The 12,711-nt window shown below is 42.7% G+C and overlaps 1 protein-coding gene across 1 annotated transcript in view; it reads right to left on the bottom strand.

Moving 5' to 3' along the window:
- The window catches only part of MAPRE2 (microtubule associated protein RP/EB family member 2), a 155,492-nt gene that overhangs the window by 127,415 nt on the left and 15,366 nt on the right, over window positions 1–12,711 (bottom strand). The window lies entirely within an intron of this gene.

Raw genomic sequence — 12,711 nt, forward strand, 5'->3', positions numbered from 1 at the left:
AATGGGAATAATAGCACTTCCCTACCTTACAGGCATTTTGTGAGGATAACTACATTGAAGATTGACATGTGCTTAAACACTAGGAGGTTACACACTTAGTAGCGTCTGTTGGCTGAGCTTACTGCATGGGCATCTTGCATCCCTCCATTCTTCCCCCCCCCCCCCCCGCCCCAACTCCCTTTGTGCCACCCTCACATGCCCCTCTCTTTCAGATACTTTCAGCAGCTCTCCCCCAATCTTCCTCCACTGAGGGCTCTGTGTGTCCCCCATTCTCCCGCCATGTCAGCTGTTCTGAGTATTCATTCTCACTCCCCCTCCCCCATTCACCCCTCCCTCCCATGGCAGGCATTTGTGATCTCTTTTCCCTCACTCCTATATCAGGGTCCCCCAATCTCCCACACCAGGTGTTCTGGGTGCCCCACATTTCCCCCTCCCCCCATACCAGGGTCCCCATTCTTTCCCCCATGCCAAGGGCTATGTGCATGTCCCCATTCTCCCTTTCCATCCATGCCCTCTGAAATTCCCCATATCTCCCATAATAATGGGGGGAAAAGTCATTCAGGGAGTCAACACAGTAAACTGTATTGGTAGGACAAGCAGAGATGAGATTGGGTGTTCTGCTGGAAGACAAAGTATGCCATCAACCAATAGATTGCAAAGGTGCTCAAGCCAGCGGCTGGGTGAAAGAGCTGGCATGAATTTCATGTGTCCACCATTTTCTCCCTTTTTGGTTTTCCAATTTTTCCTAAAAACAACAGGGTTCTGGCCATTGATGCAGGGGTACCAGGGGCCATGGCCCCATCACTTTTAAAAATGAGGGCTATGCCATCCCAATTTTTAACAGTGGTAAGGGCGAGCAATGGGGGGAGGGGCAGAGAAGAGCGAGCAGGAGGTGGGGTTTTGGGTGGAAGAGGTGGTGGGGGGCAGAGCCTCAGGGAGAAGGGGAGGCATGGGGGCAGGGCCACAGATCAGGCACAGGTGGCCCCCCCACACACACACTTTTAGGGGGCGCCTGCCGTTCCTGCACTGATGCAGAGAACATTCTCCGAAGTTTTGGAATCTATTAGGTCTGGTATTCAAAAATGCTTGCATGACAGACACATGTGCCGGCAAACTGAGTGTCAGGTCTTCACAAGCTTGGCCACTTACATTATGTGGCCCCCTATTATTGTACGGAACAGAGTCATACTTTGGCTGGCAGAACCTGCTATACTAGAAGAAAACTCAGCTCAACTCTCCAGATCTCAGACCAAGTTTGGAGACCTGGGAGCTAGAAAATATATATTTACTTGAGACTATTAATAGACAAACATGGAACCCCACAATGCCATTTACAGAGTCACTTTTCAGAGTAGAATCATACTTTAAGGTTAAATGTGTAGCTTTATTCCACTCCTTTACAATTACCATATACCACTGTTTCCCAAACTTGGGACGTTGCTTGTTCAGGGAAAGCCCCTGGCAGGCCCAGCCGGTTTGTTTACCTGCCGCATCCATGGGTTTGGCTGATCGCGGCTCCCACTGGCCGCGGTTCGCTGTGCCGGCCAATGGGGGCTGCAGGAAGTGGCAGCCAGTACATCCCTTGGCCCGTGCCACTTCCTGCAGCTTTCATCATTGTGCCTTTCTAATGCAACCCTTCCACTGCACATCTATGTTTCTCTTCAGAGTTCACTGAATTTCTAGACTTGCCAGTTTTTTTACAACTAGAAAATAGCACTGCCCCTTTAGCCCAAGTGATTAACCAAAACTCAGGGCCTTGCAAGGTTGTTACTGTTAGGAAAAGGAATTGATTATATAAATCAGGTATATTTTTGCTGTAATCTTGTTTATTTACAAAGTCCTGTTTCCATGAACATAGTAGAACAAACAGTAGCAGGCAGTTTCCTTGCTCAAAAATCTGTTTGCCACTCCAATGAGTTGGGTGCCTAAAGACCTGCCCCCAGGCTGATTGACCTCTATGTCACAATGATGACCTTTCTAGCATCTGAAAGACAGTATAAAAAGAGATGTGACATCATGACTAGGCCTCCCTCCGTTCCCCCCCAATCCCACTCTCAACATCTGAAAGAAAAAGTCTTTGAACTGGGGAAGAGTGGTCTGAGGCTGGAAGGGTGTCTAGTCTGTATATTGAGGAACTGTAACCTGCTTATACCCATCTGTTAGGGTGAGACACTGAGTTTGTTTTAGTATGGAGAAGAGAAGACTGAGGGGAGACACGATAAATTTTCGAGTACATAAAAGGTTGTTGCAAGAAGAAGGGAGAAAAATTGTTCTCCTTAACCTCTGAGACTTGGACAAGAAGCAATAGGCTTAAATTGCAGCAAGGTTACAGTGTGTATGGTAACACCCATTGTTTCATGTTCTCTGTGTATGTAAATCTCCCTACTATATTTTCCACGGAATGCATCCGATGAAGTGAGCTGTAGCTCACAAAAGCTTATGCTCAAATAAATTTGTTAGTCTCTAAGGTGCCACAAGTCCTCCTTTTCTTTCTGTCAGAGGCTTGTAGCTTGACATCAGCAACACAATGAGAGAGGCAGCCCAGGCTGGTGGGTTTGGAGGGTTCAGTGGTCCCGCAGTCCAGGTTGCATCCTGGGAACCCCATCACATACGCATACCACAGTTTGGGAACATGCTCCAGAAAATGCAGCCTTATTTTTTTTCTTGACTGGTAATGCTCAAACAAGCTGCAAATGCCTTATACGTATCAGTGCCATCATTTTGCCTCAACATGTCGGTCTATTCCTCCTCAATAGAAACTGTCAGTTCCAACACTCCGCTACTACAACATTTATGGGTTGTCAGCATTCACCTCTCCAGTTCACATGACAAAAAACATGTGAACTTGAATTTCCAGAATACAAAAAACCCACTACACTAAGATTTTGAATGATAAGATACTTCATGTATCTCAGAATAGGAAAGGATACATGAAGCCCCATAAGACTTACTTCTAATAAACAGTAACTTACCTTCAGAAAAAGCATACTGTTTTCATTCATATATTCCTTCTCTTACATCAGTAAGATAGAGACCCATGTTTTAATATGACAATTCCAACAGTGTCACTATTTGCAGAGTTAGATCCTCTTCCTTGCTACCCACGTGGCACGTATGAAATACACATTGATATCAAAGTAGTTCTCTGATAGTAGTAGAAAGTCCAATAAATTTAGGAACTTAAGTTGATGCATCTCCTTTTTAAAACTGATTCTGTACGTTTGGAAATGCAAGCCACAGATTTTCAGCATCTGAGTGGAGAGTCCGTTCCAGAACATGAACATCTATCTGGTAACATGCATGAAGCACAGATATCAAGTGATGCCACAGTGAGAGGATCCATCTCTGGAAACCACATTTATGTTTATATATTTTCACCCATTTGGTTGTTACTTTTCAGAGCACAGGAATATGCGCATTATAAAATGCTATAAAAACGCTGTCAACTGGTCTTTAATAGCTCTCCATGCCATGATATGTTGTCTCCATGTTTCTTGTCTTCAAAACACTTCACCAGCACTCAGCTTGGCTGAGCTCTCATCTCCCATTGATTTCATTGGGTTCTCAACACCTTGCAGGATGAGTCCCTATATGATTTGCTCAGCACCATGTGCAAGTTAGCTTTAGAGCTGGAATTAGGATTGAGTCCCTCTTTCAGGCTCCTGCTTTGAGCACACCTTTCCTAGGACTTCAGTTTTTATAATGTGGTTATTAACTATTTGCATGCCAACGTGACTAAAAGATTTGTAGATATCAAATCTACTGTGTATATAGCAAGTGGATTGGGGTCTCTATCTCATTGTCTATGTGCATCTGGTACGATACCCTTTTTTTAATTCTACCAGTTTGGTTGCAAAACTATCATGAAGCATTTTTCTTTAATTCGTGTAAAACCTCTGATAACATATTCCTCCTCACAGGTATTATTTTGTAAATGAATATATATGTTTAAGCCTCATGGGGTTATCCATCCACTATTGGGGTGAAACAGTGAGGCAAACAGTGACAGTAGCAACTAGGTCTGAAAGGATATTATAAGGTTTACTTTATTAAAAAAAGTGAGGCCTACAAATTAAAGTGTTGCTTTAAATAAAGTTTTCTTGCATAATATACAATGCTAGCTTATATCTGTGAGTTTTTATATGGTGCTCATCACCATAGTTCCAAAGCACTTAATTATGGCAAATTATCCTCTTATTCACCCGTTAATAAAAGAACCTAAAGGTTGGCAAAGAACTTTCAGAAACTCTTGTGTTTTCCTCAGAAGTATTGAAATATTGGAAGACCCTATTGCATTCATGCTTCCAAGGACTTGCCACCATACAGCCGATATAGTTAAAATGTGATTATGTCATTCTTCAGTGAGAAACAGCACAATAATTGAACCACGTTATATGCTAGAATATGAAGGTGAATGCACAGAACAAAAATATGACTGATTAATATAATTATAGGGAATTAGACGAGTACAACTATATCTATCAAAAAGAAGGGACTGCTGAGATACTTGAAGGTATTAAGGTTTCTAGGTGTATTACTTGACACTCTCTTAGCTGTTTGTACAGTCCATGTAATTTCTTCCACCCTGCTCTTCCAAAATCCACAAATAAGCCTTTAAATTGAAAGTTAGAACTATTAGGAGATCTAGTCTATCCCACTCCCAGTACAAGAAAATTGCTTCTCTGAAACAAAGGCCCATCAGTCAAGATCAGGTGCCACCCAACAATAAACCAGTCAACATGAGAGCCATGGTGAAAAAGAAATGTTCATAACAGATTCCAGCTTCAATGGGATATCAAACGTTAAGGAACAGTTTCTGATGCTCACTGTCAGAAAGAGTAACAGGCTCCGATGATACTAACTAAGCAATAAGGTCCTAAGCACTGTGAGCAATCTAGGCCCAAGCTAAAAGGAGTTTAAAATTATTTAAAATATCCTGAGAGAGTCCCTTAAAGGACTGCTGGAGTATGGGGTAATTAAACTCAGACTCCACCAGGCAACATAGTTTCAAATGACCATTACATTTATGAAATATTCTGGTCAGTCTGCTTCTCATGTAAACCAGCTTGTGTAACAAGTCATACCAAGTCTACAAGTGACAGATTGCAAATAGACATTAACATCTTAGGTTGGAAACTACTTATAATAAAAAATGCCTTATCTGAGCTCTCAATTCCTAGACAGGGTAGGGGAAGGAGACGTTAATGTGAGAAGAGATATTTCTCAAGGATATACGATAAGGTCAAGAACTAATCTTTGCATTTTTATTTCCTCCATTGAATTGAGTGGAACATAATATGATCTGCAATTCAAGAAGCAAACCCACAAGAAGGTGGTTAGAGTTTTTCTAACTCATTCATAGGGAATACTGAAGAGATCAGCACTCCTTCCAGCCCTTCTGTGTGACTTATTGTTTTGACCAAAAAAAAAAAAAAAAGGCGCAGTACCAGTAGCTACTAGTTCCTTTCAAATAAAGACAAATGATAAAGCTACCATCAGTCAGACAAACATTTCTTGTTGTCCAGCAAATCATCAATTCCATAAACCACATAATAAGTTCCCTGTCACTGGAGAACCACATTACAGTATTTCTCTGTCTGACCATGTTCATGTGTCACTTGTAGCCCCTGAACCACAATGAAGAGTTTTACTGCAACAGAGCCGATACATCATTCTAAATATGCAGGTTGTGCATGCGATACTAGCCAAAACGCAACCTTTCACTAATATGGCCTTCACATTTTTGACAAATACTCTTCATAGGTGTCTCTGGTTAAGCAACCTTTCACCCAAGACCTGGGTGACAGGCTGGCATATCCATTTTTAGCAATTTTTATCCAGTGATATTCGGAGTGGTACTAAATATTCTTACAGACTTGTTTAGCAGTGTTGATGCCCGCTTCCCACAAGATGCTACAAGGCTGAACTTCAGGCCTCTGCTTTGTGATAGGAATATTGGCTTATTTGCATGGCTAGGAGATGGGGGGGAAAAAAGATACTGCCATCAGAATTAAAGTTTTTTTTTTTAAACAACCCCAATTCTAGTGCCAGTCTGCAACAACACAAGAGAGGGGGGAGGTTGGCTGACTTGTTCATCTGGCATCAATCTCCATAAATTTCTATGACTGTCTCAATCACTTCTTCAGGGAGAATAAAAATGTCTCCTTAGTTTTTCCTGTTGAGGGATACTCCTTGGTATCTTTGGTTAGATAAACAGGACTCTGAGGTGAGAGCACATCATAAAATAAAAGACTCTCCAATAAAATGACTGGTCCAATGATGTGATCAGGGAAATGCAACAGCCCCCTTCTCATGCAAGTGTTGTGGGTATAACAGTAGCATAGTGATAGGACCCTTATATGTTTCATACACCACTAGTTTGAAGCACATGGGAAAAGCTATTATTTTAGGAGAGTTCAGTGAAGCTTGCCCAAGCTTGAATCCAGAACTGGTTTTAGGATCTGTGAAGTTCCTCTGATTTCAGGACCTAGAAATTTGAAAGACTTTAGATTTTATTAAAAAGGAGAATCATTATGTTTCAGTTTGGGTGCCTACATTTAAGCAGACAAATTTTCAGAGGTGCTGCACACTTGCAGCTCCCCTTGAAGTCAGCTCAGCACTTCTGAATATGAGGCTACTGTATTTAGGTGTGGAAATGTGGATTTAGACTGGGCTCTAGGTGGAAAATATTGAGCTAAATTTCTAGTCCTCTTCCTTAGGAAGACAGTGTTGAAAATGTAAAAACATATGTAAAACATTCACAAGGGTTAGAATTTCACCACTACTTCCGCACCTCCCCCACCCCAGAAGATCACGGCATATTACGAGTCCCTTGTGCAGATGTGAACAGGTCTCTTGATTGCTTTGAGGAATTCAGATCAGCTCAGTCAATGGGAGAGATGGAAAAACCACCCAGGTTTCCACAGAAGGCACTAGGGCTGATGCAAGCTCCCCCCCCCCATCCCCCGCAAGCTTCATGCAGCTGAGCCAGCTCCTATGCTACATATTAATGTTAGTGACTTTGTCCACAGGGAGAGGTTCCTAAATAGTCCACTAGATCACACTGCCTCTCATGCCACGTACAGAAATGAGAGCATGGTACTCCCGTGTTCTAATCTCCGTTCTAACACTGGCTTCCATTGTGAGCTTAGTCAAGCCATTTAATGAGTGTCTCAATTTCCTTAATTCAAAAATGGGGCTAATACCTACCTCCAGGGTGGCTGTGACAATGTCAGACACTTCAGAGATGAAGTTCACCAGAATGCACACAAAGCCCTCCTGTGGCTAAGGGCCTGGCATACTCCAGAACTCCAGTTCATTTGGGCAATTGTCCCTCAGAATTGTTTTAACGATTGTCAACCATGCATCGACTCCAGCAAAAGCAGCTAGGCTCCAGTTCTGCAGCTGGGGGCTTTGGTATCGGAGGAGTATTAACACACACTTCATAAACATGAATCAAATAAGTTTGGGGTCCATCCCCAGAAATTCTCAATAACCCTTTTCTAAAATCTACAGATTGGCCCTGAACAGAGCAGTGTGATCATGATGGACAGAAGTTTCCTTCAATCAAAGGAGAAAGGGGAGTGGGGAGAAAAACTGGCTTGAGGGTCCATCCAAAAACACTAAAGCCAGCTCTCCTGGCTTGGGTCTTCTGATAGCAAAGTATTTATTTTAATGTGAAGGGCAGGGTAAATATTAGCATGCAATGTGATTTATTGCAGATTCAAATGTCATTGTTGCCATTTGATAGTGCACATGCAATAAATTACTGTAATCTCAGTTGTCCTGGCTATTTTTTTCACATTTATTACTTAACAAACCAACAGAACAGTTCTCTTGGGCTTTCCTATAATTACCTTGGAGACTTTTTAGCATCCTGCATGAGAAAGAATCATTCAAACATTAAAGTTATGTACATATTACAAATATTTAAAGAAAAAATATATATATAAAATTTCACAAAACATGTACCCTAAAGGCGAGAAGGCATTCAAGGTTTTGAAAAAGATAGACAACGTTTTATTGTTAGATTTCAGTCACAAATATATTATTCTCAAGAGTTCACATGGATAATTTATCAAATAGAATTATAAACTTAAATATAATTTTAAATATTTTAATTTGAAATTGTTTTTTAAGTCTGCTCTTAGCAATGACCATGTTGTTAGCATGTTGAACTCGTAGCAAGGCAGTCTAAAGTAAAGGGTCATAATCCAGTTTCCCTCCTAGATGAACAGCAATTTGGTATTTGAACTGCATTAGATAAACATTTTTACTTACATGAACATTCCTCAGATGTTAAAATGGAAAAGGCTAGTTTAGCTTATTTCAATTTCTACATCAGTTCTTAAAACTGCCAATATCACAAGTTAGTGTACTATTTAGGCCTAAATTTTCTAAAGTGGTAAGTGATCCTCAAGTACCCAATTTCAGAAAGCTTTAAAGGGGCCTGGTTTTCAGAAAATGCTGAGAAACCATCTTATGAATCATAGAATATTAGGATTGGAAGAGACCTCAGGAGGTCATATAGTCCAACCCCCCTGCTCAAAGCAGGACCAACACCAACTAAATCATCCCAGCCAAGCTTTTGTCAAGCCAGGCCTTAAAAACCTCTATGGATGGAAATTCCACCAGCTCCCTAGGTAACCCATTCCAATGCTTCACCACCCTCCTAGTGAAATAGTTTTTCCTAATATCCAACCTAGACCTGCCACACTGCAACTTGAGACCATTGCTCCTTGTTCTGTCATCTGCCACCACTGAGAACAGCCAAGCTCCATCCTCTTTGGAACCCCCCTTCAGGTAGTTGAAGGCTGCTATCAGATCCCCCCTCACTCTTCTCTTCTGCAGACTAAATGAGTCCGGTTCCCTCAGCCTCTCCTCATAAGTCATGTCACCCAGCCCCCTAATCATTTTTGTTGCCCTCCACTGGACTCTCTCCAATTTGTGCACATCCTTTCTGTAGTGGGGGGGGCCCAAAACTGGACGCAGTACTCCAGATGTGGCCTCATCAATGCCGAATAGAGGGGAAAAATCACTTCCCTTGATCTGCTGGCAATACTCCTACTAATGCAGCCTAATATGCCGTTGGCCTTCTTGGCAACAAAGGCACACTGTTGACTTGTATCCAGCTTCTCGTCCACTGTAATCCCCAGGTCCTTTTCTGCAGAACTGCTCCTTAGCAAGTTGGTCCCCAGCCTGTAACGGTGCATGGGATTCTTCTGTCCTAAGTGCAGGACTCTGCACTTGTCCTTGTTGAACCTCAGATTTCTTTTGGATCAATCCTCCAATTTGTCTAGGTCACTCTGGACCCTATACCTACCCTTCAGCATATCTCCTTTCCCCCCAGCTTAGTGTCATCTGCGAATGTGTTGAGGGTGCAATCCATCCCATCATCCAGATCATTAATGAAGATGTTGAACAAAACCGGCCCCAGGTCCGACCCCGGAGAGCTCTGCTTGAAGATCAAGCTGAGCATCCAAAAACAGAGGCACCCAAAATTAACTTGTCACTGTTGAAAATTTAGTCGTATATCAATTTACAGAGCATGTATTGGAAGGCATCTAAGCACTGACTAAAATCAAATACGATGCAATTAGAAATGCCCACAAACAACCTAGCTGCATTGTCCAAGAATATCAAGACAGCTGGTATAAGAACAAAGCCAACAGAGCTCATCTGCATGGGATTGTTATGCTATTAGACTGATATGCTACCTTCCCAGCTATTGACATTTTATTACTACAACATTGCTCATCAGCCTTCAGAATATATATTAATATTGATAGTAGGGGACAATACTGGCCACATAATTGAAGTTAAACACACTACAAGTTTAATGATGGCATAACTGAAAAAAAAAAAATGCAGCATCAGTAAGGTGGATAATGATTTCATTGCATGGTGGTGGCTGTTGTCTGGCTCGTTGGTAAAGGTGTGTTCCCCTTTAAGGGCTAGAGAGCCAGAGTGTGACATGCTGCAGCAGCTTCATACCCATCTCCCCCAGGGGTGACCAGAAAAGCGGGCACACTATTTAGGTCCATGCTGGTGAAGGAAAAGTCCTTTTACCTGGCCCATGCAGAGCAGCATCCTCCCTTCCAGGTCTGTCATGATCTGCTGAAGGCATTACAATAGTTGCTCCTTTAAGGGAGGGGCTAGGAAGGAATTTTTCCCGTCACTGACAGATTGGCCAAGGTGAGGTGGGTTTTTTTCCTGCCTTCTCCACAGAAAGTTGAGGGCTTAGTGGGGGCACACATGAAATGGGGGTAGGCTATGATGTTGCCACTCATTACGTAAGCACGGGGTGGCTATCCAGTGCACATGCTCCATAGGAAAAGGGACAGGGTGATCAGATAAAATGGATTGGTAGAGGATTTAAAGGAGGTATTTTTTAAAGGCACAGAAATGGGTGATTCAGGGCTCCTATGACTGGTATAATAGGGAGTCAACCCCCTGCTCCTTTATAGCTCCCCCTTAACCCTCATTAGGGGAGAGGGGTGTGAAGGTCCCAGCAGCAGAACTAGGATGGGTAAAGAGGGAGGGCTGACGCCAGTCCCCCCGCAACCTCTGGGTATATGTAAACGATTATGAAATTATCTTCACTGTACAATATTCTATCCATCCGGTACTCCCAAGCATTTAGGAACAAAGTTGTGGCCTCGTCAAACCACATCCAGTGTCTCCTGTCCTTCTGGCATAGCCAGACAAATGTGTTAGTTCAATTACTACAGTCAAGAAATGCGCTTATTTTCTCAAAGCCGCTTGTTTGCTCAAATCTACATCAACTAAAAACCTGTCAGTCAATGTCACCAAACCACAGTATCTGAGTTTGTAAAGAGGACTTATGACCTTTAGAATTAACTAAACCAATTCACAGGTCTATCTACACTTTGAAAATGGCTATCCTATCTTTGTGGATAACCACCAACCATTTAAAAAACCCTTCTGTTTATTTTTCTAATGCCCAATAGTATGCTAGGAACTTAGCAGGACAAGTAAAAGACAGGTCTATTTGCTAAAATGCTTACAATATAGATTTCAGAATTTTACCAGGGCTTTGGAGCTGTGCTCCGGCTCCACTCCAGGCAAAAACCTGCAGCTCCACTGTTCTGTGCTCCAGCTCCGGGCTTCACTCCAAAGCCCTGAATCCTACAAACCAGGGTAATGACTGACAAAAATACAAACCCTACTTCTACTTCTTCCAAAGCTGCAACTCACAAAGGAAAACAAAAATAAATAATTGATTACTCTTCGAGTCTGTCACCTATTTAAAAAAAGAGCACACTACAAGCAAACCCACTGCAAATGTTAGTGAGGCAAATGTTCAGATATGCTTGTTAACTTTTCTTCCAAAAGTCCCAGTGGTATAAATATTCTATGTAATGGTGGTCAATGCAATACAAGTGGGGTGACCAAATTTTTCCAGCAAAAAGCCAATACATCTAAACATTCATAGATTCACACTTCAGGCTGGCAAACGTAATTCTCATCTTCAGGAGACATACCCATTCTAGTTTGCTAAAAACAGAGTGTAGTTAGAGTGGGAGGGGTTAGCTGTCCCAAGCGTGTGCCTGTCTGAGACTCAAGGTACAGACCCAAGCAGCTAGCCCCTCCCACTGCTGGTGCCACCACAGCTACACTCTGGTTTTAGCACACTAGCTTGATGAATACAGGTATGTCTCCCTTGAGCTGGGAATTATAGCCCCAGCCTGAAGAGTGGAGACGCCCCTGGATTATAAAGCCAGAAGGGACTAATGTGATCATCTATTCTGACCTTCTGTAAAGCACAGGACTTCTCCAAAATAATTCCTGTTTGAACTAGAGCATATATTTTGGAAAAGCAACCAGTCTTGATTTTAAAATTACCAGTAATAAAGAAACCACCACAACCCTTGGTAAGTTGTTCCACTGGTTAATTATACTCATTGTTAAAAAGCTGCATCCTACTTCCAGCCTGAATTTGGTTCGCTTCAGCTTTCAGCCACTTGCTCATTAGACCTTTGTCTGCTCGATTGAATAGCCCCTTATCATAGTGGTACTTACAGACTAATCAAGTCACCCCTTCCCCTTCTCTTTGTTAAACTACACTTTGTCGTGGTGCACAGCAGAAGGCTTTGGTATCTAGGAGAGGGTTGGTTCTGGTAGCTGAGCAGCACAAGGGGTTCTGCAACTGAAGCCCAGAGACTTGTTCTGGGCGTGGGTGAAAATGTTTTCCAGCTAGGAGAAGAGAAGATGCTTTTTGGCTAGGTTCTGTCATCTTAGGAGGAAACGTTGCTGATCACTGGAGGTTGCAGGAAGGTTTAGAAGCTGGGGCGATGGTTGGGGTACTAGTCAGTGGGGTGTCTGGGAATGTTTAGTAGTGCTGGTCACTGATGGGGGGGAGGTAGAAGGATTTATCAGCTAGAGCAGGTCAAGTTGAGGGTACTTATGTGGAGATTGCAGGAAAGTTTTGTGGTCAGAGCAGGGTAGGAGTATTTTTCACTGGTAGGTACAAGTGAAGTCAGGGACTGGGAGAAGGGCAGGAGCAGAGCGCGTAACTCTTACAATATGTGAAAAGTTTTAGCAGCTGCAAGAAGCTGAAGTCAGGGTTGTTTGCCAAGATCTGTATGTAGGAAGAAGTGGTGTGTGAGCATGAGGGTTACATGGGAGGCCCTGACACCTAAGTGTATATAGCTGGGAAACAGTGGTCACGGGACGGGACGGGACGGGACG

The sequence above is a fragment of the Natator depressus genome, chromosome 2, assembly GCF_965152275.1.
Source record: "Natator depressus isolate rNatDep1 chromosome 2, rNatDep2.hap1, whole genome shotgun sequence".
NCBI classification, from domain to species: Eukaryota; Metazoa; Chordata; order Testudines; family Cheloniidae; genus Natator; species Natator depressus.